At 42.3% G+C, this 24,497-nt stretch overlaps 1 pseudogene across 1 annotated transcript; it reads left to right on the top strand.

The window, feature by feature from the left end:
* Window positions 1-357: 357 nt before the first annotated feature.
* Window positions 358-1,650, top strand: LOC308241162 (E3 ubiquitin-protein ligase RNF220-like; annotated as a pseudogene). Its single transcript has 2 exons — window positions 358-387; window positions 579-1,650. The product of its transcript is annotated as an E3 ubiquitin-protein ligase RNF220-like (transcript).
* Window positions 1,651-24,497: the final 22,847 nt, after the last annotated feature.

Raw genomic sequence — 24,497 nt, 5'->3', positions numbered from 1 at the left:
CTGATTGTTGCATGATTTTTTGATGTTCCTCTGGACATTCATTTAGGAGGTAAAAATCTGCTATCAGTGATTCAAACCTCGAACTGAATCCTGCACTGCACATAAATGGTTTAATATGCACTGAAATGTCCAGAAATGTGAATCAAGAGAAAAATTGCACTTTATATATTCAGAAATTTACCAAGAACTTGACCACAATTTTGGAAAATCACATCACTAATGATAGCAGTACACATATGTTTTAATTAAATTGCCAATGTTACATGCCTGTATCAGTCCTCACTGGCAACTGTCACATTCATGCTGACTCTATGTATGAGCTCAACTTCTGACTATTTAATTATCTCATCTAGAGCAATGCTATTTGAAGTGCTGGTGAGCTACGAGGTAAGGCAATTGTGCCAGAATGTATATTGACATCTTGCTTTCCTTCACTAAGAAAGTGTGGCTGTGGAAGATGGCAGTGTAGGTAAACTGCCGGTACTCGCCGCCTCCCCCAACCACATCAAAATTACAACTAAAATACAGAACAACCATCACTCAGAACAGCTTGAAATCTGGCTGAATGGAAGTCCTAGACTAGAGAAGTAAAGAAAGCACACCGACACTGCAAGCATGCCCTTCTGAGGGACGCCATGGCTCCAGGCGCTCCCAAGCGCCTCCTGTTGCTGCTTCCATCAGGAGGGAAGGAGAGTCTCCACAGCATCACTCATCCGCCACTGACGACTGCCCCCCTCACAGATACCAGACCTTCCTGCGAGTGTGAGTCAATCGCAGACACACTGAATGCTCGGATGGGGAAAATGAAAGGGAGGAAGCAAGATGAAGGGCAGGTGTCCCCTGTGCAGCCGCCCCTGGCAGTATCGGAGCAGGAGATGAGCAGGCACGTGGAGCATCGCCTTTCTAAGAGGGAGGGCTCCTGCATGGCCCGCGAGGAGGCCGTGGACATCAAGCATGAGAACAGCATCCGCTCTGAGGAGCATGAGGGATGCGGGCAGACACGGATATGGGCCGCCACTCGCCTGGGAGGTGTTTCAGGGGCTCTGGCTTCATCGTGTGCAACGGCTGAGGGAGTCCTGACCGTGATGCCGGCTTGGATGTGGATGGGGATGGCACTCTGGAGTATGGAAGCCACACGGAGGCTGGCGTCATCCCCGCACAGGCGAGGAGCCTGGTGAAGCCGAGGAGAGAGGTGCCGTTCTAAATGGCGACCCCCCAGCACACGCATCACACCTGAGTCTCTGAGTGGGCCAGCGATGAGATCTCTTCTACCAGCAACGGGGAGAGCAGCAAGCGGGAGGCCATGCAGAAGACCTGCAAGAATAGCGACATCGAGAAATAACGGAAGATTCAGCTGTGGCCACGTTTGAGGCCCTGAAGGCTCGGGTCAGGGAACTTGAACAGCAACTATCAGTGGGGCCGCTACAAATGCCTCCTCTGACTGGACTCACATGGATGCTCCTGACGTCCATCCGGGGCTGTCATGTGCACTTTGAGGAGCGCTGGCTGCGGACACTGGGTGCCAAGAAGCTGTGCCCTCAGAGCAACACCATCACAGCGCCCGGAGACCTACAGGAATCTACCTGTGAGCCGGCCACCCCAGGCAGGCCTTGCTTCAAGCAGTCCTGCATGCCTGCTTCTGGTATGTGACCCTACTCCTTGTACATACTTGCACACAGGTTCCCCATGTACATATTTGCACACATGCACATGCGCACACACACATGCCTCTGGAGCCAGAGTGGATGCTGAGGCCCAGGCCCTGTCAGGTTCCCGCCAGGATTGGGGACCATATCTGCTCCAGGTCTGTTCCCAGGGTGGGTAGCAGGACAAGGTTCCTGAGATCCAGCCTCCAGACCAACCTACAGACATGCAAACACCAGCACATGTAATATGGACATGTGTTTACAATGTTGGATATAAATGGGGTAACTTCCCACCCTCACCCCTTCACTCCCCTTCGGTTGTATGATTTTCTTCTTTTTTTTAAGAACACCTAGAAGCAGTGTTCAGGGCTGGCTGGGGATCGGCCCATCCACTCTTGAGGTGCCTGCCTCTCCCTCTCCCATGGTGTCCCTTCCCTCTCCCATGTGCTGGGTGTTCAGTGGTATATATTTCTTCTCCCAGACATGGGGCACATGCCCCAAGGGATATGCTCCTCTCCTCAGTCTTAGCTCCTGGGGCTCTTTATAAGGAGCTGGGAGAGGGGGAGGCACAGAAATGGGAACTGAGCTACATCAGGGGCCGAGTTTGGGGCTGGATGAGGGGGCTCCTGGCTGCCCAGCCTTCTGCCAGGAACCATCTCTGGGATTAGAGCTGCTGCTCCCAGGGAAAAGGGTCTCCCACCCTTCCTGTGGGCCCCATGGTGTGATGCTGCATCTCTCTATTCTATACGATGTCCTTTCCCTTTGTAAACTTACATTTGACATAGATTAAAGCAATATAAACAAACAAACAAAAAAGAAAGTGAGGCTGTGAAAAAAATTTCAGCTAAACTAAATAATGTGCTTAGTGATAAAGTTTATTTTCATTTCTGGTATAAGCTCTTTATTTCATTGCACATCACTAATAGTTTATTTTATGTTTATGGCATATGATCTTTTTATAGTCAGAATATAAGTGGCTTTTTAAAATATATATATTTTATTGATTTTTTACAGAGAGGAAGGGAGAGGGATAGAGAGTTAGAAACCTCAATGAGAGAGAAACATTGATCAGCTGCCTCCTGCACACCCTCTCCTGGGGATGTGCCCACAACCAAAATACGTGCCCTTGACTGGAATCGAACCTGGGACCCTTCAGTCCACAGGCCGAGGCTCTACCCACTGAGCCAAATCAGTTAGGGCCATATAAGTGGCTTTTTTTCAATGTATTTCATTTCAGTAAAAGAAAGGAGACATAATTATTGGTTATGAAAAAAAAGAAATTGAGTCCAACATATTGGATGATCTTTAGGTCAAATCATTCCCAAGGACAACACTGGGTGATGAGTTTTAGTTTCCCCATAGTATCACCAGCTGCTTTACCCAGTCTCCTGATAAGACAAGATTTCTTAATCTAGCAATTGCCACATTGGGACACCCCTTTCAACCAGAACACAGTCCCTAAGCCCCACCTATGTAGAAAGTGTGGGGCTCCCTGCTAATGTTCTCTGAGGTTGTTTTCAGACTTGTTTTTTAAAGCTTATTTCTGTATCTTTCAAGCTTTGCAACTCTGCACCTTGACACATCTATATGGCGGCCCAAGTCACAGAAAGAATTGATGCTGCTCTCTCAAGGGAGCAAAACAAGGACAATGACCCTCTTGGCTGCTCTATCCCCTAACTGTGTACTAGATAATTGATGAAAGTAAAACTTTGCTCCACACAGTCGACCCAATTCAGTCCAGCAGGGGTTAAGCTGGCTTCTTGTCTCTGCTGGCGAGCTAGGCAGAGGGGCTCCTCCTGTAATGGGCACAGATGCCGCCATGCTTTGTTGATTATAACCTCCCACACCAAGGAAGCTTTGACGAGGTTTGACATAATCAGCTCACAGCCTCTGCCTGTACTCTTTCATAAACAGGCCATTTTCACATCTTTTTCATGGAATCCGACAAGCGGAAAAATAATTAATGTTACCTCAGCTCAACAGTGACCCTGGCTCTGGTTCAAAAAAAAGGCATGTTGCATAAACTACCCTTTAATTGAGGGTTGGAGGCAGACCCCACATACTCCTGTATCACTTCTGCCTCCCTGGCCAAGGCTTCATTAAGGCTTTCCTAAGACTGAGGACCCATGGTCACCGAGTACTGCTGTGTTTCAGGTTCAAGGAGCTTCTGTGAAAGAATTCTGCTCATGGTATTTAGCAAGCACAGACCTGTGTGTCTGGCAGAGAATTCCAGATGGTATTGCTGGCTGTTTCCATTTTATCAATAAAAAGTGAAGAAGACACAAAATTGGAACCTACAGCTATTCCTTTATGGTATTTTTTTTCTTTCTTTGAAAAAGAAAATGCAAGTGTATTTTATAAAAGGTTCCATGGTCATTGACACAGTTGTGAATGGTGCAGCAACTCTGAAAAATGACCTGGCCTACTTCCAATGGGCATACCTTTTGAGCCAGCAATTTCACTCCTAAGAATTCTCCCAAGAGAATTCAAAACATATGGCCACACAAAACTTACACACAAACATTCATAGAAACAATATTAATAATAACCAGAAAGAGCCCTGCCAGCATGTCTCAGTGGGTGAGTATTGACCTATGAACCAGGAGGTCACAGTTTGATTCTTGGTCAAGGCACATGCCCGGGTTATGGGCTCAATCCCTAGTAGGGGGTATGCAGGAAGCAACCAATCAATGATTTTCTCTCATCATTAATGTTTTTAACTGTCTCCCTTACCTTTTCTCTCTGAAATAAATAAAAATATTTTAAAAATAATAATAGCCAGAAAATGGAAAAAATCCAAATATCTCTCAGCTGACAAACAGATAAACAAAAGTAATATACCCATACAATGGGATATTACTCAGTCATAAAAGGGAATGAAGTATATACTGTGTCATGGATAAGTCTTGAAAGCATTATGCTAAAGAGCTATTCACACACAAAAAAGCAATTATGATTTCACTTATATGTCCAGAATGGATAAATATAAGGAGATAGAGCGTATATCAGTGATTGCTCAGGATTGGGGAGAATGAAGAGCTGGGAGGTAGATAGCCTAGGGTGCAGAGTTTCTTCCTGAGATGATGAAATGGTCTAAAATTGAATGTGATATTGGTTGCACAACTCTATAAATATATTAAAAATCATTTAATTGTACACCTTTTTTAATTGATTGATTTTTAGAGATAGAGAAAAAGAGAGAGGGAAAAAGAAACATTGATTTGTTCTTCCACTTATTTTTGCATTCATTGGTTGACTCCTGCATGTGCCCTGACCAGGGATTGAACCTGCAACCTTCGGTGTACTGGGACAACACTCTAACCAACTGAGCTACCTTGGCAGGGCAAATTGCACACATTTTTAAAAAAATTGTAGTACACTAACATCTTTCCAGAAAAATGATTGTTAATTGTGGGCCAAGGACCCTAGCAATTCCAAAGATCTTTTTGGGGTGTCCATGAGCATGAGTCCTTACCTTTCCAACTATATATCCATGAGAGGCTAGATTTTTATATATATAATTTAGTAAAACAATATAATGCAACAGATTGAATGGAAAAGCAGATGTACAAATTGAGCTATTTTTTATCAATCCATAAAAAATATTTTCAAAATTATAAAAAAATTGTCTACACAGTCACTCTAGAAAATTAAAAAGTAAAAGAAAGACAGCAAATATTTTCCATGATCTGTCCAATCACAGATAACACTACTCACCTTCTGGCACATTTCCATCTGGTCTTTTCTCTGATCCCAGGAGTTCCACATCTTATGAGTTGGTGAAGGCCCAGCTGGTGAAAGAGGCCCAACTTTGTTGAACAAACCCCTTTCCTCTATTCTTGATTCTCTTCAAAATAAAATGGCCAATACCCACCTTGCTGGGGAGGGTGAGGAGAGGATCCAATTAGACTTCCTTCAAGGCCATGTTTACTTACTGATTACAAATGTAGCACGTGGTTATTAAAAAATTGTGTGTGTGTGCATATGTACACATGTCTGTGTATTAAGAATATATAAAGCAGTCTGGCCAGCATGGCTCCGTGGTTGAGCATCAACCTCTGAACCAGGAGGTCACGGTCCGATTACCGGTCAGGGCACATGCCCAGGTTGTGGACTTGATCCGTAGTTGAAGACGTGCAGGAGGCAGCCAATCAATAATTCTCTCTCATTATTGATGTTTCTTTCTCTATCTCTTCCTCTCTGAAATCAATAAAAATATTTTTTTATAAAGAATATATATAACCCTAACCAGTTTGGCTCAGTGGATGGAACATCGGCCTGCGGACTGAAAGGTCCCAGGTTCAATTCTGGTCAAGGGCATGTACCTTGGTTGCGGGCACATCCCCAGTAGGAGGTGTGCAGGAGGCAGCTAATCAATGTTTCTCTCTCATCGATGTTTCTAACTCTCTATCCCTCTCCCTTCCTCTCTGTAAAAAATCAATAAAATATATATTTTTAAAAAAGAATATATAAAGCAGAAAACAGAATGATCTGGGATGTTGGAGCAAGGTCGAAGATGAGAAAACACATCTTAAACTCTCCAACCCAAAATTTCTTTTTTTAAAAATAGATTTTTATTTATTTCAGAGAGGAAGGGAGAGAGAGATAGAAACATCAATGATGAGAGAGAATCATTGATCCACTGCCTCCTTCACTACCCACACTGGGGATCGAGCCCGCAACCTGGGCATGTGCCCTGACTGGGAATCAAACCCATGACCTCCTGGTTCATAGGTCAATGCTCAACCACTGAGTCATGCCAGCCGGGCCCCAAATTTCTTAAAAATATCAGAAAAGTGACTTAAATAAAAAATAAATGTATCATAGAATATGAGATCAGGTGCCACTAGCAGACCAGAAACCATAAAGAATTCCCAGAAGACAAAAAGCAGAAAGGAAACAGATGAGTAAGAGGAGAAACTCCAATTGTACTGAGGCAAAAATTATAGGTGAGAAAAAACAAATTCAAAGAAACACCAAACTCTAAGTAAAATAATAAAAATTTGCAATTTCATAGGAATTCCAAAAACTTTCTCAGAGAAAGTTTTTTCCTAAGTTTGATACAAAGTCATTTGCAGCAAAACCTGACCAGAACTGATGTGAGGTTATTTTTAGACTTCATCTCACTTAGTGTGAATATTCATTTATTTCTCTGGAAAAAAACAAAACAACCACTAATGTATTTGATTGCAGGCTAATGTCCAGATCCTGCTGAGAGTGTTATAAAATATTTAGTAAGTGCAACAAATTAACTTTCTCAAATCAAAAAAAATATATATATATAGAATTCCCAAACAGAGCTGGCCTCCAGGGATTTGGATGAAGAGTGTAGACTTGTACTGGTAACAGAAGCGGTACTAGTGATTACATAAGAAGTGGGTTCCTGTCAACAGGAGAATGAATAAGTAAGTTGGGGTATATTCTCATGAAGGAAAAGAAAATTAAAAGCATACAGATTGAAAAGAAAGAAATCATATGTTCCTATTTGCAAAGGACATGATTGTCTAGGGAATCTAAAGAAATCTACCCCTCCAACTCCAAAAAAGACCAAGAATTAATAAATGAAGTTAGCAGATTCTCAATATTCAAAACCAACACACTAAAAGCAATCATGCTAATAATCAGTGTTGGCAATGAACAATTGGAAAGAGAAATTAAAAGCACAATACTATTATTATTGCTTTAATAAAGACAATAGTGGGTATAAATCTAACAAAACATGCATAGATCTAAATGCTAAAAATTACAAAAATGGATGCTTTTTCCTTCCCCTTCATTTTCCCCCAAGAGGGTTACCTTTACCTTTCTCTCTCCTAAGCTCCAAGGGCCCTTCTTTTGCCTCTGTAACTTTCTAAATAAACTTTCTCTTTTTTAAAAAAAATTATAATAAATAAGTACAATAATATTGTGATGAAAAAGAAAAAAAAACTTTAAAAATGGAAAGATATACTATGTTCATTAACTAAAAGACCCAATGTAGTAAAAATGTCAATGATCCCTTTGATATATCAAAGTTCCAACAGGATTTTTTGTAGGATGTAGATGTACATGAACTGATCCTGTAATTTACATAAGAAGCAGAGGAACTAGAATAGCCAAAACAATTTTGAGAAAGAATAAGGTGAGAGGAATCACACAGCCTGATTTGAGACATTATACAGTAATTAAGCAAGTGTGGTGTTGGCAGAGGAGCAAACTTAGATCCCACCAGAGAATAGAGAGTCAGTCCAGAAATAGACCTACACAAAGTTTTGTCAACTGATTTTTCTCTAAGGTGCAAAAGCAATTCAGTAAAGGAAGAATAATCTTTATAACAAATGGTGTCGAAAATATAGGTGAAAAAGACCCTTGACCTAAACCTCACACCTTATACAAAAATGAACTCAAAATAGATCATAGACCTAAAAGCCAAACTTAAAACTTTTTAAAAATATATATTTTTTATTGATTTCAAAGACCAAGGGAGAGGGAGAGAGAGATTGAAACATCAATGATGGGAGAGAATCATTGATCGGCTGCCTCCTACACACCCCACACCAGGGACCGAGCCCAAAACCCCAGTATGTGCCCTGATCAGGAACAAACTGTGACTCCGGGTTCATAGGTTAATGCTCAACCACTGAGCCACTCCGGCTGGGCTGAAACTATAAAACTTTTCAAAGAAAACGGGAGAAAGTATTCTTTTTCTTGTTTAGGTGAAGAGTTCTTAGACACAACAATAAAGGTATGATCTTCAAGAGAAAAATATTGAGATTGCTATTTATCAAAATTAAAAACTGTTGCTCTGTGAAAGAATATTAAGAGGGTGAAAAGACAAGCCACAGACTATGACAGAATGGTTGAAAATCACACGTTCAGTGCACATGTTCCCAGACCATGTGTGTGCGCATCCTCCTGCCAGAGTAAAGATATTTGCCTTACAAAAAAAAACAAAAAACAAAAAGCAAAAAAAGAAAATCACACATTCAAGAAAGAACTTGCCTCCAGATGTACAAAGAACTCTCCAAACTCAACAGTAAGGAAGAGAAAATATAATTAGAAAACAAGCAAAACACTTGAAAATACACTTTACCAAAGACTATATATGGATGGTAAATTAGCATATAAAAAGATGTTTAAGATCATTAGCAATTAGGGGAATGCAAATTAAGTCTATGATATTACTACACACCTATTCAAATGGTTTAAAAGAGAAAATACTGATTGTATAAGTGCTGGTGAGGATGTGGAGCAGCTGATTTCTCATTTGTTGCAGGTGGGAATGGAAAATGGATCAATCACTCTGAGAAACAATTTAGCTGTCTCTGATCAAGATAAGCATACACTTACCTCTCTCAGCAATGGCAGTCTGGGATATTTACCCCAGAGAGATTGAAACTTACCTCATATACACTAGAAAGGAGTAAACTATTGACACATGCAACAACTTGGATTGATCTCAAGGGCATTATGCTGAATGAAAAAAAGCCAGTCTCAAAGAATTATACTCTGCTTGATGCCATTTACATAACATTCTTCAAGTACCAGCATTGCAGTGATGGGAAAGATCACTGGTGGCCAGAGTTGCAGGGTTGGAGCAGTTCTGTCTCCTGGTTGTGCTGATAGCTACAGAACTCTATACATTATAAAATCTCATGTGACTATTAATACAAAACACTACTTACAACACTGGAGAGAGCCAAATAAGGTCTATACCTGAGTTTCTTTTATTACACCAACCTTAACTTTCTGGCTTTGGCAATCAACTCTGACTGGAGCTCTCTGTATTATTTTTATATCTTTTTCTGAGTCTTAAACTATTTAAAATTTTTTTAAGTTATTAAAACAAAAGCAATAGCACTAGCTGGTTTGGTTCAATGGATAGAGCATTGGCCTGAGGACTGAAGGGTCTTGAGTTCTCTTCCAGTCAAGGGCACATGCCTGGGTTGCGGGCTCAATTCCCAGTAGGGAGCGTGCTTTCTCATCATTGATGTTTCTATCTCTCTCTCTCCCTCTCCCTTCCTCTCTGAAATCAATAAAAATATATTTTTTAAAAAACAATAGAATTATCATTGCAAAAATTCAGAAAGTGGCTACCTGAGGAGAAATGCAGAAGAATGGAATAGATAAGGGAACAGACTGACAGCTGTCAGAGGGAAGGAAGGTTATGGGGCTGGGTGAAAATAGTGAAGGGATTAAGCAGCTAACCAAAACAAAAACATTCAGATACAGATAGCAGTGTGGTGATTGTAAGAGGGAAAGGGGGTGGGGGGAGGTAGAAGAAGGTAAAGGGGGAATAAATGGTGATGGAAGTAGACATGACTTGGGGTGGTAAACACATAAGATACAGATCATGTATTATATAATTGTACACCTGAAATGTATATAATTTTATTAACCAATATTATCCCAATAAATTCAATTAAAAAGGAAAAAATATATTAAAATAAATGTACGTTACTAATTATGTTGTTGTTCTGGGTTCCCTCGTGTGTCCATGGCTATTCGTAGTTTCACAGTGCTTTCTTTGGACATAGACATGATGTAACTTGGCAGAGAAGAGATGTGGATGTAAGCATGGATGCATACATAGACGCAGCCCTAGACCTGGACATAGACATAGAGGTGGTATAGATGGAGAGAACAGAGAGACAGATCTCACTCAGATCGTCCCTCACATCAAAACAGTATTTTAGTAGTTAGCAAAGAAAACAAATTTTAATTCTAAAAGGAACTTTAAAACAGTATGTGTAATAGGAGCCCATTCAAATTTAAAGGAAAAAAGCTTCCTTTAGATGTGCACATAAAAGTACACAAATGCACAGAAAAAAACAGCGAACACAAGTCCAATGACTGCTAGTCAAACAGCTCTGGTGAGAGTCTTGGGGTTGTGCATAGAGGGGAGGGGGAAAAGTAAGGGAGGAGAGTACATTGGGATTTTCCCCTTTTACTCTCTATATTTTGTATTTTAAAATTTTTTTAAGAGAATATATTTGTATAAATTAGCTTCATTGCACCACTGCCATGACATGTTCTTTCTGAAAGACATTCTGCTTATGGATGTGCTACTGCTAAAACCACCACCTGTAAGCTTTGAGTGCTTCATTCAGCTTTACTCACATAGCATAGCTTCTGACCAAAGAACTTGTTTTACAGCAAATGAGGACTGCAATAGGGTTATGATCACAGAATTCACTTATTTTATCATGTTCTCTATCATTCTAAAGGAGAGGCTTCATAGACAGTTGATGGTATTGTGAGGACTCAGTTGTGTCATCAACTAAGTGACAACGCCTGACAGAGCTGGAGCACTGTGTGTCTCATCAGTGGCCCGGGTGCTGCTGTTCCTCCCTCAGTCAGGATTTTAAAGCCCGGACCTCGGGGAAAGGACACGGAGTGGCTCCTCTCACTACTGTCCCTCGATCTGATCTGTAGCTAGCATTTTGCTTCCCACCCTACAACTTTGGGCCCTGCTGGTCAAGAGGTCTTAGCCCCCATGGGGGACACTTCCATGTGGAACACAGCGGGGCCCCACTGAAGTGGAACTTGGGACTGCCACCTGGCACCCTGGGCTCCTCACTGCAGTGACAACAAGCAAGGGGGTTGCTGTACTGTTTGGGGTGACTGATCCTGACTCTCAAGAGGAAATCGGCTGGGAAACTAAGATGGCAGCATAGGTAAACACCTAAACTGCTGCCTCGTACAACAATTTCAAAACTACAACTAAAAGACAAAACGGACATCATCCAGAACCACAGGAAGGCTGGCTGAGTGGAAATTCTACAACTAGAAGGAAAGAGAAAAGCACACTGAGACTTAGAGGAACTGCAGGAGGCAGAGATACTGAGACGCGCATGCGGAGAGGACTGGCAACTGAGTACGCGGCTGGCGTTCTCAAGCGGGAGGGAGACAAAAGCTCCCCACTGTGCTGAACTCCAGTTCCGGGTGAGACTCTGGGGACCCAGACTCATTTGGGGTGAAACTGGACTGTCAGGAAAGAGAAAAGCACACTGCGACTCAGAGGAACTGCGGAAGGCAGAGGTACCAAGGCACACGCGTGGAGATGGCGAGCAACTGAGTGCGGCTGGCTTTCTCAAGTGGGAGGGAGACAAAAGCTCCCAACTGCACTGAACTCCAGTTCCGGGCGAGACTCTGGGGACCCAGACTAATTCGGGGAGAAACTAAACTGTTTGGCAGCAGGCAGAACTCGGGGGCGGCTTTCTCTCAGAGGTGCTTGCAGTGATTACCACGGGACACTGAGACACGGGGCCTATTAGGGCAGGGCTTATGGGAAACCAATGCTGTCTGCTCCGCCCTGAGACTCCGCTTCATCCAAGCTGAGCACAGAGGCTTTTGCAAGGCTTGTCTCATAAGGGTGTCTCCAGCACAGAAGTTCTCCCATCATAGACACAGCTGATCCTCACAGCCAATTGGCCTGGAGGTCAATTCCTCCCAGTGATACCAACAACAATCAAGGCTTAACTACAACAAGACTGTGCACACAGCCCACAAAGGGGTGCACCAAGAGTGTCCACCTCAGGCAACTGGGGAGGCTAAGCCACTGGGCCCTATAGAACACCTAGCACACAAAGCCACTCTGTCAACACAGGGAAGCAGCCAAAATGTGAAGACAAAGAAACAGATCACAGATGAAAGAAATGGAGGAAAGCAAATGACTGGATAAAGAGTTCAAAACCATGGTTATAAGGTTTTTCAAGAATTTTCTAGAAAAGGCCAATAAATTTAATGAGACCCTCGAGGATATGAAAAAGGACCAACTAGAAATTAAGCATACACTGACTGAAATAAATATTATACAGAGATCTACAGCAGACTAGAGGATCGCAAGAATCAAGTCAAAGATTTGAAATACAAAGAAGCAAAAAACACTCAACCAGAAAAGCAAAAAGAAAAAAGAATCCAAAAATATGAAGATAGTGTAAGGAGCCTCTGGGACAACTTCAAGCATACCAACATCCGAATTATGGGGGTGCCAGAAGAAGAGAGAGAGCAAGATACTGAAAACCTATTTGAAGAAATAGTGACCGAAAACTTCCCCTACCTGGTCAAAGAAATAGACTTACAAGTCCAGGAAGCACAGAGAACCCCAAACAAAAGGAATCCAAAGAGGACCACACCACGACACATCATAATTAAAATGCCAAGAGTAAAAGACAAAGAGAGAATATTAAAAGCAGCAAGAGAAAAACAGTTAGTTACCTACAAGGGAGTACCCATACGACTGTCAGCTGATTTCTCAACAGAAACTATGCAGGCCAGACAGGAGTGGCAAGAAATATTCAAAGTGATGAATAGCAGGAACCTACAACCAAGATTACTCTACCCAGCAAAGCTATCATTCAGAATTGAAGGGCAGATAAAGAGCTTCACAGATAAGAAAAAGCTAAAGGAGTTCATCACCACCAAACTAGTATTATAAGAAATGCTGAAAGGTATTCATTAAGAAGAGGAAGAAGAAGAAAAAGGTAAAGATAAAAATTATGAACAACAAATACATATCTATCAACAAGTGAATCTAAAAATCAAGTGAATAAAAAATCTGACGAACAGAATAAACTGGTGAATATAATAGAATCAGGGGCATAGAAAGGGAGTGGACTGACAATTCTCAGGGGGAAAGGGGTGTGGGGGGTGCGGGAATGCACTGGACAAAAAGCGTACACCTATGGATGAGGACAGTGGGTGGGGGTGGGGGGGTAACGGCAGAGGGTTGGGTGGGAACCAGGTGGAGGGGAGCTATGGGGGAAAAAAGAGGAACAATTTGTAATAATCTGAACAATAAAGATTTATTAAATTAAAAAAAAAAAACAAAGAGGAAATCAGGCTGCAAGCACACAGTGCAGGTCAGGAGGAGTCTGTCTGGAACACAGGTACTTCCCTGGGCCAGCTCAGGACTCCACGTGCTGTGATAAAAGTCAGTGGAAACCAGGTCAGCCCAGGTCAGCCAGGCCTGCTGATGGCCGATGCTCCTCAGGATGAAAGGTTTAGGTCACCTCCCAGGCAAGGGGGGGACTCGGCTGAGGTGCCTGCTGAAGGCAGGTGGAATATGGGACGGCCAGTGAATACACTGGCACACAACCTGGCATAGGACTAGGTGAAGGAGATCTGGAATGAGCTGACCCAGTGGTGAACTGGCCCCGATCCTTCCAAGTTCTTATGGAAAAATAAAACGATGAAATCCATTAGGATTTTGCATGTATCCAAAAATCACTGGAAGAAGCTTTTAAAATTCTGGGTCTAGACACTTTTCCTAGGCCTCTGCTCAGATCCTTCCAGGTCAAGCCAGGGCATCTCTATCAAGTACTCAGACATTTCTAACACATCAACAGCCCAAACCATTGTGTTCGAAGGTGGGTAGGTGGGGAACCACTCATGCATAGCCATCTTGTTCCCCAGCTGTTCCATATAATTATTCATTATATATGCCAAATGAATGGTGCCCCCTAAAGCATAACTCTATAGATGATAAGATATATAGTGATCCCCCCTTATCAATGGGAAATATGTTCCAAGATCCCCCAGATAGTACCAAACCCTGTATATACTATGTTTTTTCTTATACATACCTATGATAAAGTTTAACATAAATTAGACACAGTAAGAGATTTATAGCACATAATAAACTAGAACAATTACAATAACATATGTAATAAAAATTATGTAAATGTGGTCTTTCTCTCAGCAAACTAGCATGAACTTCTTTTTCCTTCTTCACAATTTTACAGATAGAAGATTCATTCTTACCAACCTCAGTATACATTTCTTTCTTTCTTTATTAAGTGGAGAACTAACACCTTTTCACTTTAGCGAAGTGCCTTAGAGCTTCTCTGCAGCACGTCCGAATTGCCAGCATCACTGCTCTTGCACTGTGGGGCTGTTACTAAGTAAAGAAGGGTGACTGAACACCAGCACTGTGACACGGGATGTGGATCTGATATCCCAGGGGGACACTAAGACACCACTGGGTGGGGAGTGTGACAGCGTGGAGACAAGGACAAAGGAATGATTCACATCCCAGGCGGACAGAATGGGAAGACACGAGATTTCATCACACCACACAGAACAGCATGCAGTTTAAAACTTATGAGTTGTTTATTTCTGGAACTTTCCATTTAATATTTTTGGACCTAAGTTGACTGTGGGTAACTGAAGCCATGGAAAGCAAAACCACCCAAAGGAGGCACTATCATATGGTGCCCAAAGCTTTGGAACTCATGAATTTCCCCAATTCAGGTCTCATGAATTTTGTGTTAATTAGTAAAATAAAAATATTTTTAAATGATATAGTTTCCACCAATAAAGGTACTTTTTATCCTGCCTCTGATATTGAAGCGTTAAATGGCCATTAGACTACCTCCTTGCCTTGGCTGACAGGCTTATCTCCGGAGACTCACTGGGAGGAGCAGAGGCCTCTGCCATAGATGTGCAGATTAAGATGTGACAAACAGATAAACAAAAGTAATTGAGATGTGATTAAGAGGGTCACGTAGGAAAGGTTATTCTGTGTGTGCTCAGTTGCTAGCTCCAAACCCTGCATATCATGTGCTGTATCCTATCAAGGCCCCTAAGGATGAAACTTATTGCTGGAGGCTGGAGGCTGGGTTTCTCCTGAAAGGTCGAGTCCTTTCTGCTGCAGGAGGCTGGGGAGAAGCTGGGTCCTTGAAAGCAAAGATATCATTGCTCCATCAATGAGCTTGTTTTCTTCAAGTCTTTCTCCAACAGTGCTACTGCAGTTGTCATCAACCCTCTGTTGGCCACTGCTGGTCTTCTAAAGAGGCAAGTCTTGTTAAAAGCTGCTTTCCCCTGGGACAACTTTTCACTAGTCCAAGGTCCTCCATGAGTCTTCCATCTCTAGACAACTTCCTCCATTTCATCAATATTGATCACACTATTGAAATTCCCCAGGGCCTTACTCTCCTCTATCTGAGGTAGTCACCTGGCTGATACCTGAACCCTGTTTATGTGATGTGTTTATTCCTTGCTGCAAACTCCCCAACTGCCTCCACCAGATGCTTTATATTAGGTGCCTCTGGAAAATATAATCTAAAGTCATTGTTTCCCAAATTTAGCTAATGATAAGAACTTCTAAACTTTGTGAGCTTAGTCAAGTTATCTTACCTCTCTGTGCCCCAGCTTTCCCATCTATAAAATGGGGACAATAATCATAGCTACCACCTAAATATGTTTTCAGAATTAAATAATATAATACTTAAAATAGTGTCAGTAGATAGTAAGTATTCTACAAATATTAGTTGGTATGATGTTAGATAATAGTATCAGATAGTATTAATAGTAGTACTATAATGCTAAAGCTCAAGTTTATATGCTTATAGCACAAAAGAATTTTCACCTACTTATTTTTTTAAACCTATCCTATATGAGCTTCTAAAATATGTTAAGCATTGTGTCAAGTGTTTTGCATATAATTAAAAGAATTTATTTGGGAGTAATTTAGAGTCATAGAAAGTTGCAAAAAATAGGAGAGGCCCATGCACCCTTCCCCCAGCTTCCTCCTAGGGTAACAACTTACATACCTATATACATATTGTTTTAAGATTAAACTTTCCAAATGAAGAAACTGAATCTGACGAGTCAAGCAGCTTACTTAAGGAAAGACAACTCAAGGTCTCCAACTAAAGAAAACCCGCCTTTAATTTTTGGGGTGGGGAGCATAGGGACAGAGAAGGGGCAATCAGAGCAGAGGGACTACTCTCCTTCAAGAGGACTGAGCATGCTCACTTATGAAATCCTCTACCTGCCCTGGCTAGTGTGCTAAATGGTTAGAGCATCAATCCACAGACTGAAGGGTCTTGGGTCGATTCCTGGTCCAGGGCATGTACCCCAGTTGCAGGTTCAATCCCAGGCCCCAGTCAGGCATGAGTGGGAGGCAACCAATGGATGTGTCTCTAACATACCGATATTTCTCTCTCTCTCTCTCTCTCTCTCCTTCTCCTGGCCCTTCCACTCTCTCTAAAAATCAATGGGAAAAATATCTTCACTCCTCAGATGAGGATTTAAAAAAAAAAAAGAAGAAGGAAAAAAAATCCTCTACCTTCTTTAGAAATGGCTACATACACTGAGTGGCCAGATTATTATGATCTCTGAACGCATAATAATCTGGCCACTCAGTGTATATCCTATATAATAAAAGGCTAATATGCAAATTGTCCCCTCGACCAGAAGTTCGACCAGCAGGCAGGCTGGCCAACCGCCCATGTTCCCTCCCCCTGGCCAGGCTGGCCGGACACCACCGGGCCTCATGTATATACATATATATATATACATACACACACACACACACACACACACACACACACACACACACACACTGAGTGGCCAGATTATTATGCATTCAGAGATCATAATAATCTGGCCACTCAGTGTATTTTATCACATTTAAGTCTCTAAAACACCCTTATGAAATAGCAGAGTGGGTAATGTATTATCCCAATTTCATGTGAGAGGAAAGTCATGTTTGAATAATTTGCTTAAGGTGGAATGGCAAACTCAGGTACAGTTGCCTTAAAAAATGTCCAGCCCTGGCCGGTTTGGCTCAGTGGATAGAGCCATTGGCCCAAGGACTGAAGGGTCCCGGGTTAAATTCTGGTCAAGGGCATGTACCTCGGTTGCAGGCCGGCCTTGGTTGGGGCACATGTGGGAGGCAACCAATCGATGTGAGGATGTGTCTCTCTCACATCAATGTTTCTGTCTCTCTGACTCTGCCGCTCCCTCCCACTCTCTCTAAAAATCAATGGAAAGATATCCTCAGATGAGGATTAGCAAAACAAACCAAAAAAGTCCCCTCCTCCCCCAAAAAGGTTACAAAAACAAGTACTGCGTCTATCTTTTCATTCTGTACCCTCAATGCCACCGGGAATCAATAAACAAGTAAGTTGTGATCTGTCCATGAGCAGCTTGTTTGTGCAGAGAGCAGAGCGCCTGGGTGCTAAATATGTGGAAACCTTTATTGTTTCCTTCTAAACTCCTCTGAAATGATGGGAACTTTGTAATAAGACAACAGACATGTGAACTCACGCTTTCAGCCTGGAAGGCATAGCACAGGAAAGAGGGACCACAGGAAAGAGAGAATTCTGCCAGCTTTTTGTTGCCCAGACACTGCTCCAAAGAAGCCTGTATGCTGGAAAGCGTGGAAGTGAAGCTGGCTCCCTTTTTAACTCTCATGGACCAAACTGGATTTACTGTTGGAGTGCAGGAAACTTTACCAAGATTATGGAAACAGAAAAGAATTCAAGATTAACACATACTGTGCATTTCAGTACAGGTGGCAGGACAATTAGAAATCTAGCTAAGCTACAGAAAATCTCCTGGATCTGGGAGGGATTTGTGTCTTGGTGCGCTTTGGTGTAACCCATCATCAGCTGCGCTCTGTGCTGGGTCTCCGTGCATCCAGACTCCCCAGGTGCAGGGGAGATGATGTAAAGGGGAAGAATAAAGAAGCGATTTTTCTCTGATCCACCTTTTGTGTGGAGCAAACAATTAGGTGGCACTGGTGCCTGCAGGGGAGCTGAGTGAGTCTCGAATGCTGCCTCTCATCAGTGTTTCACAAATTTCACAATTTTCTTTTAAAAGTAACTAAGAACATCCCCACAAAATTTAAAAAACAGCTAAGAGAAAAGAAAAAAAATTGCTCCAAAGCAAAGACTACTGTGTACATGGCTGCTCTGGCCAACTCATCGGCCTTTTCTCCAAAATAAAGTAGCAATAATATGTTTTTAACTGACCGAGAATTGAACAAAGGTCTGCCTACCTGCAAACCCTAATCTGCTACATCAGAACAAGGACTTCATTTCAGCTATGACCTTGACCAATAGCACACTTTGTAAAACGGCAGAGAGAAAAGATTTTAGGCTTGTGGATCCCAGGGTCTGTGCCTACTTCTTGGCTCTGCAGAGAGCAACCCAGAGCAGCCTTGGGTACATAAATGGGAGAGGCTGTGTTCCAATAAAATTTTATTTATACCAAAACTTGAATTTTACATAATTTTCATGTGTCATGACAGAGCATTCTTCTGATTTTTCCAACATTCAAGTGTAAAAACCCTTCTTAGCTTTTAAGTTATACAAAAACAGGCCTGGTGTGGGATTTGGCCAATGCTAACGCTTGGTCTAGAACAGCCGTGGGCAAACTATGGCCAGCGGGCTGGATCCGGCCCGTTCGGCTGTTCTATCCGGCCCGCGGAGCCGAAAGAGCAGAGGATTCTCTTGCTCTCCCCTCCGCTCCTTCACCAGCAGCAGTGTTAACATGGCAACGTCGGGAAACACGGCCGTAGCTCCTTCTTCTGTTCATTCAGTAGAAGGAACAACCTCTCAATCTTCCAGAGGCTCCTTGTAATGCCCGTGGACGCGTCCCCCGACATCACCCTGGGAATGCGTAGACACATTATCCATTATCGTGGTGATGTAGGGAGACACGCCCCTGGAGAGCACAGTATCAGAGCATTAGCTAAAAAGGAGACCAACAACACTGTTCCCACTGAAGTTGATGTTTTAAAGACCAAAAACCTTTCAACCCAGTCTACATTGCCATCTACATCTACGTCCCGGGCATAATTTGGAAGTTGCACTAAAGAAAATGTTTAATTTACTGTTTACACATTTTGTTCTTTTCTATTTGTTTTAGTTTTAAATTATTTTATTATATTTAAGTTTAATTTGAAAGGCTTTTGTACCTTTCCTTTGTTAGGCAATTTTATTTTGCCTTTGCCATCTTCAATATAAGGTATGTTATTGTGCTATGATTCCTCCATTTTTTGAAGTTTCAAATTATAATAATTAGTGTTTACATTCTTCTTGTTAAAATGTTTGAAATGAATAAAACTATTGAAATAAATAAAAAAAAAAGACCGTACCCTTTTATGTAATGATGTTTACTTTGAATTTATATTAGTTCACACAAACACTCCATCCATGCTTTTGTTCCGGCCCTCCGGTCCAGTTTAAGAACCCATTGTGGCCCTCGAGTCAAAAAGTTTGCCCACCCCTGGTCTAGAACTACTCTGCCTCTTAAATCTCTTCTGGAGAGATCCTATCAGGTAGAGGGGGATGAGGGCTCCTCAGGGAGGGAGGGCGGGGTGTGTGTTTCCCAACTTTCTGGGGCCCAGACCTTTTCTTCCAGGTATTCTGACCTCCTGTAAGGAGCTGACAATAAGATGCTCCTTCCCATGTCACCTGAATTCTTTTGATAGGGTTTTTCTTCCACTCAGTGATCACTGATCCCAAACATGGATAAAACATGATAGATCAGGGTAGCTAATATGTAGCTTTAGAATCCAGACTGAAACAGCTTTCTAACCCAGGTCTCTGAGCAGCACATTTGTTGCTCAACGCTGGGTATTGCCAACTGCATTTTACATAGGGTGAGCACATTTGTCCAAAAATGGGCTCAGTGAGGCTAGGTCAGGCTGAGAGAAGTCCCTTCACCAGACCAGGGGAATTAGAGAGAAGAAGCCCCCTGCCCTCCTTATCAGGGATTTCGGTTGTGGAATGAAAGACTGCTTTAGGGTACTCTGAGAGTAGATTTTTATCTGTGTGGGCAGTCTCCCAAAAGAGAGGCCAGAAAACACACCTTGAATGTCAGAGAATGGAGTTTCCTCCAGGGAGAGCTTTGCAAATCTTCTGAAATACCAACCTGGAGAGTCAGCACTATGCCTCAGAGTAGAAATATTCCTAACCTTGGGAGTCCGGATGAGCAGCAGCTTTCCCCCGCTTCCCAAGGTCAAACCTAGGAAAGAAGAGAGGGTTTTGCCTCCTCTGGGGTTGGACCGCCAATGAGAGGGAGGCCCTATATAGGGAGCAAATGAAAAAGGCTTCCAAGAGAGAGCCTAGATACCCAGCACTTCCACACCTCAGTGCAGAGAGGAGCAGATGCACTAATGAGAGGGCCTCCTCCCAATTGGTGAGGTCACACATGTACTGGGAGTTGCTTCCAGGGTAGCAAGTCCAAATTCCTGTGCCTTAAGGTGGAGCTCAAGGCCACATTCCCTCTCTATCTGCAGGCACTTGTGCCTCTGGTCTAGATAAAGGGTGAGACCAAGGAGAAGGAAGGTCAAGGTGGCCTCCACTACAGGAGTGAAATGAGGTACAGGGTTGAGCCTTGTGACAAAGCAGTTGTATCCAGGCTCTGGCTCTGCTCTCACCAGCCTTGAGCCCTTCTCCACACAGTTTTGCCAGAAGTTAGGGGATTTTGTTTGGTTGGTTAATTGTATGTTGTCTAGTTGTTCCAGTTGCAGAAAATCTTTAGAGCCTGAAAAGCAAGCCAAACTGCAGTCTGTTTTCCTTGCAAAAGCTGGGCAGGCAATCAGGCTAGGAGTTCATTGTTCTGACAGGAACCAATTACACAGTTAGCAGGAGGCAGACAGAGTCCAGAGGAAAAGGGGTGCTCTCCTCCCCTGAGGCCTGAAGAATGGAATTCAGGACCCGAGAAAGAGTTCAGCCTAGTAAGGGTTCCCAAAGAGTTGGCAGGAGCAAAGGTGAGACCTCGTGAGATATAAATAAATATTATGCTTTTCATTTTGCAGAAGATGAAGCAGATCTAAGTTCAAGCAGCAGGATTGAATCCAGATCAATGAGGAGAGAGAGAGAGAGAAGATGAAAGTACAGTCCTTATAGTAAAATGTAAAAATGAAAAGAACAAAACAGCACAGAAGAAAACTAACTTAATAAGATGACAGAAGTTAGATCAAACTTATCTGTGTGACAGTAAATGTGGATATGATAAGCTTACCCATTAAAGAGCCAGATTTTCAGAATGCCCCACAATACAAAGTCCCACAATACACTATGCGAAAGAAGCACAACAGAAATAAACGGACTTTAAAAGGTTACAGTATAGAAGGCAGGTAAACAGATACTATGCAAATGCTACTGAGAAAGAGAAAGGTTATATATGAATATATATATTTGTGCATGTTAGAGTGACTCAGCCGATCCATGATGCTTCTCTTTCATCAATGTTTCTATCTCTCTATCCCTCTCCCTTCCTTTCTCTAAAAGCCAATAAAAATATATAAAAAATTACGAAAAAACTAAATTTATGTTTTCTTTATGAACTCCAATTGCCCAAACTCTATTTAGGGTTTTTCCCCCAACCCCCCATTGCTTTGAAATACCACCTTGATAGTATTTTAACTTTCAATATGTAGGTGTGTCATGTCTCCTTAACTCATCTGTATTTTCCTGCACTGATATGTAATGTTTAGATTTTCTAAATATTATATCTTAATAGCTGGTAAGAGGTGGGCAAGGGAAAATATATTATAATTATATTACATAATTATATAATATATATTTATACTATACTAGAGGCCTGGTGCATGAAATTCGTGCACTGGGGGGGGGCGGTTTCTTAGCCCAACCTGCACCCTCTCCAATCTGGGAACCCTCGGAGGATGTCCAACTGCCTGTTTAGGCCCGATCCCCTTCTTTCACAATCCAGGACTGCTGGCTCCCAACTGCTCGCCTGCCTGCCTGATTGCCCCTAACCACTTCTGCCTGCCAGCCTGATCACCCCCTAACCACTCCCCTGCCAGCCCGATCATCCCCAACTGCCCTCCCCTGAGAACCCGGTCACCCCCAAATGCCCTCCCCTGCATATTCCCTCTTTATTAGATAGGGCTATATCTTTAACATATTGGACAGCCCTAACTGGTTTGGCTAGGTGGATGGAGCATCGGCCTGCAGACTCAAGGGTCCCAGGTTCGATTCCAGTCAAGGGCATGTACCTTGGTTGGGGGCACATACCCAGTGGGGAGTGTGCAGGAGGCAGCTGATCGATGTTTCGCTCTCATAGATGTTTCTAGCTCTCTATCCCTTTCCCTTCCTCTCTGTAAAAAATCAATAAAATATATTTTTTAAGAAAAGAAACATTTAAGATTCCTCTATATCTGCCTGGCTGGTGTGACTCAGTGATTGAGAACCAGGCTGCCGCAGCTGGGAGGGGATCGCACTGTGGGGGTGCGGTGCCCCTGCCAGGCTGAGACCCCAGGCCAGGCTGCCGGCACTGGCAGGGGATTGCGCTGTGGGGAGTGAATTTGCTTTTGTTTTTTATAAAGGGTCAGGAGGGCCTCTGTGCAGCATTCCGCCAGGCCGCTTACTCTGCAGGCTGTCAGCGGCAGCCCTCCCTGAGACTGGGGGACTCTGGCGGGGCTGAGAGGACTGGGCGCCGCCATCTTGTGGCTTTGGGGCCGCCATTTTGTCGCGGAGTGATGGTTAATTTGCATATTACTCTTTTATTAGATAGGATATGTACTTATACTAGAGGCCCAGTGCATGAAATTCGTGCATGGGTAGGGTCCTTAGCAGCTGCCAGCCTGGACCTTCCTTCGTTCCAAGCTGCCCCCTGGTGGTCAGTGCATGTCATAGCAAGGGATTGAACTCCCGGTTGGTCGAACTCCCAAGGGGACACTTTGCATATAAGGCTTTTATATACATAGATATTTATATGTATTGCATTTAATATTTTATATATATATATATGTACATATATATATATATATATATATATATATATATATGGTTATACATATGGTTATATGAACCCACATATATTCTTTTTCAGAATTGTCTTGTACATTTTCTACTTCAGATAAGCATTGAGATTCATTGGTATACTAAAAAATTATTTTGGGTATTCAATTGGCATTACATTAAATGTATTAATTGTTTGGGGGGACAGTGACATCTTTACATATTGAATCTCCCTATTCAAGAACATGGCTTTTTTTTATTACACTCAATAAGATTTTATGGTTTTTATAAAAGTTAAGTCTAGTTCTGATAGCATAGGTAATGGAGTAAAATTTTGCCTTGTTTCTATCTTTAATGGGCATACTTTTTAAAAAATCTTCATTGTTGAAAGTATTACGTATGTCTCCTTTAGTCCCCCATCGACCACCTCCAGGCCACCCCTACCTCCCACCCCAGGCCCTCACCACCCAATTGTCTGTGTTCATTGGTTATGCATATATGCATACAAATGGGCATATTTTAAAGCATTGTTGTTGGTTGTTGGTGAAAACATTTTCCTAAATTAAGAAATGTTGCTTCTATTTCTAGCTTGTTAAAAAACAAATAGTTTGGTTAATGTTCATTGCTTTATTTAGTTTTAATAAAGATATGTGATAAATCTTAAAAATGTTTTCAGCATATGCTTTGTTTTCTTGCTTTCTTAATATAGTCAATTACATTAACAGATTTTCTAATGAATCATCCTTAAATAATTAGAATAAATCCTATTTTGCCATGATTGTTTGATACATTACTGAATTCAACCTGATAAAAGTTTGAGAGTTTATTGAGCCCAGGCCAGGTGGCTCAGTTGGTTGGAGTGTCATGCCATACACCAAAAAGGTTGTGGGTTCAATCCCTGTTGGGGCGAATACCTGGGTTTCGGGTTTGATCCCTGGTTGTGGCAGTGTGAAAGGCAACTGGTCGATGTTTCTTTCTCACATCAATGTTTCCCTTCCTCTCTCGCTAAAAATCAGTGAATCCTCAGGTGAAGATTTAAAAAAAAAAAAAAAAAAAAAAAAAAAACAGACTTTATTGAGACCTGTGAAGTGTCAGAAATTTTTTCTCTCCTTGTTACCTAACAAGTTAGCCTGCCATACGTGCTGACAGAATACACAAGTCTCCTAGGTCAGAGACGAAGACTTGGCTACTCGCAGCACAACAAGCAGCCTAAGCAGCATGTTCCTGTTGGTTTCCACTACCCCCAAGTCCCACAGGGATAGCACAGGTAGATGCTTTCCCTGCAGTGGGCATGCATCACAGCTGAGGAACGCCAAGCTCAGGGACAAGAACATTTTATTTATTTTTATTTTTTTTAATATATTTT

Source organism: Plecotus auritus (assembly GCF_963455305.1).
Source record: "Plecotus auritus genome assembly, chromosome: 2".
NCBI classification, from domain to species: domain Eukaryota; kingdom Metazoa; phylum Chordata; class Mammalia; order Chiroptera; family Vespertilionidae; genus Plecotus; species Plecotus auritus.
The sequence above is the reverse complement of the archived record's forward strand: the minus strand, read 5'-3'. Positions and strand labels throughout refer to the sequence as shown.